Source organism: Dioscorea cayenensis, chromosome 9 (assembly GCF_009730915.1).
Source record: "Dioscorea cayenensis subsp. rotundata cultivar TDr96_F1 chromosome 9, TDr96_F1_v2_PseudoChromosome.rev07_lg8_w22 25.fasta, whole genome shotgun sequence".
NCBI classification, from domain to species: domain Eukaryota; kingdom Viridiplantae; phylum Streptophyta; class Magnoliopsida; order Dioscoreales; family Dioscoreaceae; genus Dioscorea; species Dioscorea cayenensis.
The window spans coordinates 22,734,455-22,739,966 of NC_052479.1; the positions used below are offsets into that span (position 1 = coordinate 22,734,455).

The window sequence follows — 5,512 nt, forward strand, 5'->3', positions numbered from 1 at the left end:
TTTACCCTTGCATCTTTAGATCATCATCCATGTTGCATGATAACCCTTCAAGGGGATCCATATCCATAGGCCTTTGCATTTCATTTATTCTCTTGCTTGCTCATTGCTTGTTCTCTCTAATTTGTTGGCAAATATCATTTTAGCTTTAATTACATTTAGTAGAGTAAAATCCATCTCTTGAGATCTTAGGCTAGATAATAGCTCAAGAAGGAGTAATAGGAGATCCCTTAGCCCCGTGGAATACGATCCTCGTGTCTTCACACGAGGTATTACTTGGTGATCCCGTACAGTTGGGGAAAGCAATCGAGTTTTTGGCGCCGTTGCCGGGGACTTTAAGGAATTCTAGGAAACTTTTAGATTATTACTCTAGCCAATTCATTCTTTGCTCCATTTTTTTATTGTTATTTTTCTTTTCCTTTAATCTTAACTTTCTATCATCTTTCTAGGGTTTTCAAGGTACTGTGCATGGCATGCTCAAATCCATCGACATTGATTACACCGTATAGTGAAATTGAAAGATCTTTGCATCAGAGATTGAGAGAGGTTGGTGAAGGATCGGGTACATTGAACATTGAAATTGAGGATAGAGAGTCTTCAATCATGGCCGAAGTGCGACGCACTCAATCTGAATATGAAAGACCCCAATTCACGGGAGATGAGTTTAGTGTTCAAGCACCGACCGTGGCATCCAACAACTTTGAAATTAAAGCGAGTACAATCGGCATTGTCCAGAACTCGGTTCAATTCAATGGTCTAGCAAATGAAGATGCACATGACCACCTATTCCGGTTCCTCCAAATTTACTCTACATTCAAGATTAATGAGGTGTCCGATGATGCGATCTGTTTGAGACTATTTCCATTCAGTTTGAGAGACGGAGCTTACCGTTGGCTTACATCATTGTCTCCGGGGTCTATTAAAACATGGAAGGATATGGTTGAGAAGTTCCTTGGGAGATACTTTCCGCCAAGCAAAGCGGCGAAGTTGAGGCAAGAAATTTCAGCCTTTAAACAAGGGGAGTCCGAAACATTGTTTGAAGCCTATGAGAGATTCAAGGATCTCCTTAGAAGGTGCCCCAACCATGGTTTTGCCTCATGGATGCGAGTACAAATCATTTACAATGGGCTGAATTATGTTACTCGCCAACTCATTGATGCCGCAGCGGGTGGTTCCCTTAGCAATAAGTATCCCGATGAGGCCGAGCAATTACTTGAGTCTATGGCAAGCAATGAATCACATTGGGCCTCAAGAGGATCTACACAAAAGACTGGTAGGCTTTATGAAGTTAGTAGCAATGATGCCTTGGCCGCGAAGGTGATGTGTTGACTCGAAAGCTTGATCTTCTTATGGGCAGTAGTTTGAGGTCAGGATCAGTGATGAATTGTAGCACTTGTGGTGGTGGGCATGATGCAGCCGAATGTCCAATTGCTAGCTCCTCAGTTGGGTCTATTGAGAATGCTGACTACATTGGGGGGCAACGAAATCAAGGAAACCCGTATATCTCAACTTACAATCCAAGGTGGAAGAACCACCCAAATTTTTCATGGAACCAAGGCCAACAACAACAAAGAGGTACACCATCTCAAGGATCTCAATTTCAACAACCAGGCTTTGAGAGGAAGTTTTCTACTGAAGAGGTCCTTGCCAAGTTCATACTCAGTACCAATGACAGGTTCAATAGTCTAACTAGTAGCATGGATGCACAATTTGGTAAGGTGAATGCTCAACTCACTCAGCACGCCGAACAGTTCAGTGAGATAGGTTCTGTTTTGAGAAACCTCCAATCTTCTGTGAAATCTCTTGAGATCGAGTGGGGGGACTCATAAAGGCACACTCTGAACATCCTCTAGGTTGTCTTCCAAGCAACATGGAATACAATCCAAGGGAGCACTAAAAGGCCATTGGTCTTAGAAGCGGGAGGCAAGTGGAGACAAGGGTCGAGGTTGATCCAAGTATCAAGAAAAGTGGGGTAGCCTCAGGGGAAGACCACAAGCTAGTTGAAGAAAACAGTGAAGACAAAAATCAGGGAAGAAATGATAAGTTCCAACAATAAGGACCAACAAAATCATCCAAGTATAAACCTCCAATCCCTTATCCAACCAGATTGAAGCATGAGAAGGAGGATGTTCACTTCAAAAAATTTATGAACATCTTCAAACAACTCCATTTGAACATCCCGATAGTTGAAACATTGACTCAAATGCCGAAATATGCCATGTTTTGAAAAGAGCTCCTTACGAACAAGAGAAAGTTGGAGGAAGAGGGCACAATTGCGCTTACGGGGAATTGCTCGTCCATCCTAGAAAAGAAGCTCCCACAAAAGTTGAAAGATCCGGGAAGCTTCATTATCCCGTGCATGCTTGAAGGTGGAATCCAAGAAAATGCTCTAGCGGATTCGGGGCCTAGCATAAACGTCATGCCCTACACCATGTATTTGAAACTTGGCTTGGATGAGTTGAGGCCCACGAGGATGACCTTATAATTGGCGGATTGATCAACAAGAAAACCTCATGGGATTGTTGAAGATGTAATTGTCCGAGTGGACAAATTTGTTTTTCCCGTAGATTTTGTCATCATGGACATAGATGAAGATGTGGAGATACCACTGATTCTTGGCCGACCAGTCCTCAGCACCTCGGGTGCCTTGATTGACTTGAAAGGAGGAAAGTTAACATTAAGAGTCGGAGAAGAGGAAGTGGTGTACACTTTGTCGGCTGCCATGAAACATTCTTTAGATCATGATGACACATTTTACTTCGTTGATGAAACTGATAGATTGATTTCTGATTGTGTGCAGGAGGTGCTCTCTATAAATCCTTTGGATGAATACTTGGGAGAGTTGGAGAATGAAGAACAAGGAGAACCTCACCAACATCCTCAAATTCATAACTTGAAGCAACAAAAAGAGAGGGTGTCCTGCACTAATGCTAAGGAAAAAGAAAAAAAAGAGTCATTTGTCAAGAAGATGTGGAGGGAGATTCATGGGAGAAAAAAGAAAGGTACCAAGCTTCATCACCCCACATCTTAAGGAGGAAAGGTAAATTTTTCACCCCTCTCTACTCATGAGCAATTCGAGGTCTTTTCAATGTTGTCACTGAATTTACCGGGATGAAGCAACACTACAAAGGAAATCAGGGGTGGTTTCAAACTCTTTCAGCCCCCATGAGGTAAGAAATGAGGAACGTCAGGCTCGTGACGTTAAAGAAGAGCTTCTGGGAAGGCAACCCAAGTGTTTGGTGGTGTTTTCTTACATTTTTCATATTCTAGGTCTTAGTTCATTCCAATTTTCGTATTTCTTAGGTTTGTTTGTTTTTTTAATAAGTTCATGCTCACACACTTGGCACATTGTTCTCATCATTTTAATTGTTGTGTATTTGTGCAACTTCTTGAGGAACTCATGTTTAGGTGGCATTTCATGTGCTAGATCGTCGTTTCATTCATTTCATTTGTTTTTGGAGAAGTCTTCGAGCTTGCTATATCATTTTTACATCATTTGTAGTAGGTTTCCGATGTGTGGAATGCTTTTAAAAGGTATACAGCCACACTGGGCAGTATGGGGGTCGTCTGAGATGAATACAGAGCAATTCAGAGGCTCTGTGCCATCTCAGACGAGTCCCCAGACGCCCCCATACGGGGTTGTCTATTATGGATTCGGAGGCTCAGCTGAGAGAGTATCTCTCGGCCCATATGTCCCCCATACGGGGCAGTATGGGGCGGGCCTGCCCCTTATATGCCACTCTTTTCTCTCTTTCTTCCATTCTTTTCTTTTCTCTCTTTTTCCACCGAATTTCTCTCTTCTTTCTCACTCATTTCATGGCCAAATCTCTACATTTTTTCTCCTAAATCTTCTTCCCATCCGTTTGAGACGTCGATCTAGTGGTTTTCCCCGAGTTTAAAGCTTGTTTTCTCAGGATTTCATCGGTATGCGTTTTTCTATGCCCTAGTTTTATCTTTCTCATTTCTTGGGCATTCTTGGAGATTTTGTGTTGGATTTCTTTAGAATTTTGCTTGGGTTGAATGATGTGAATGTCATGGATGAATTTTCCTTCAAATTTATGTAAAAATTTTTGATGCTTTGAATATAGGGGAGACTCTTGCCGCATGAATAGTGACCATACGGCCCCCATACGGCCGTATGACCCCAAAAATTCAATTTTTAATTTGCTTCCTTTATCTCTAGCATTTTATTTTGATTTATCTTGTATCCCTATGAGCTTGAACAAATTTTATCTTCATTGTAGGGATGCCTGATAAATGCTTGTGCGATATGAATGTGAAGCATTATTTCCTTATGTTGAGCATTACTTTCCTCGGGTTTTTACACTAATATGTGTGTTTTTATGTTATTTTTATGCAGGTAGGGTTGTGAGGCCGAATATGAAGGAAATAGGCCAATGTGGATCATAATGCACCAATTTTGGAGGAAATCTTGCTAAGGTTCCAACGCGAAGACATAGGTCAAGTGTGAGATGCTAGAGTGTGTGCCAACCTCCTCGTATTCGAGTGGGCACGTCCATTTGAAGGGGCACAAAGGCAGTCACATTCGAGCATTCTGACTTATGCACATAGAACAAGAGCTCCACCAACGTGTACACCATTGAAGAAGCAAGTGATCTACAACGTGAATGTGTGCCCGTTTGCGTTACTCCGATGAAAATATGGAATTCGGGAGTATTTCTGGGTGAGTACTGTAGCAGGTTATTGTATCTAGTAACTGCAGAAAATTACTGTATCAGTTATTGTTCACAGCCGGCCGAAAATCGCAGAAACAGAGAATCCACACGGGCGCGTGTACCGTCCACACCCGTGTAGTCGCCCGATTCCAACATTATTTAAAGCCGATTCAGCCCCGATTTTGGCATTCTTTTCTCCATCTTTTCCCCAACTTGCCAGAAGGCTTCGGCTAGGGTTTCAAGGGGTATTGGCCAAGGTTTTGGAGACGTTCTATGGCTCCGACATCGTGATTCCGTTAGGAAGAAAGTTGGTAGGGGAGCTTCGGTCGAGGCGTATCCTATACCGGACAAAGGAATCCTTGGACGACGAGTAGAGGACTCTCCACAAGACCATCGATACGACCATCGAGGGGGTTTCTTTATGGATTCATTGCTTTTACATTTGATTTCTTTGAGTGTACTAAGCTCCATGGAGAGCTAAACCCATAGTGGGTGCTTGGAAGATTGTGAACCCTAGGATGTATTCGTTTCATTGAACTTCTTTATTATGCTTTCAATAAATTGATGTTTATTGTGAGTTCCAACCTTGAATATTTAATTGTATGAACATTTCCCCTAGAGTGACACTAGGGTTGAGAGTTCTTGTTGGTAACCTTGTGAGTGAGTGACACACCACGAGCATTAGACAAAGCTGGGTTGGAGAGGGTTGAGAGGGTGAGTCGAGAGGTACAGGAGCGTCCCCTTTCCCCTCCGGCGTGATAGATTCTACCTCCATTCCTCGAGTTTTTTGCGGCCATAATAGAGTGAGTGGTCCAAGGGATGAACCTCCGCTGGGGCCT

General features: G+C 42.7%; 1 non-coding gene across 1 annotated transcript; it reads right to left on the reverse strand.

Annotated features, from left to right (window-relative positions):
* Positions 1-981: 981 nt before the first annotated feature.
* LOC120269849 lies at positions 982-1,088 on the reverse strand. Its single transcript, XR_005539481.1, has one exon. It is a non-coding gene; the product is annotated as a small nucleolar RNA R71 (small nucleolar RNA).
* Between the last annotated feature and the right edge of the window lie 4,424 nt (positions 1,089-5,512).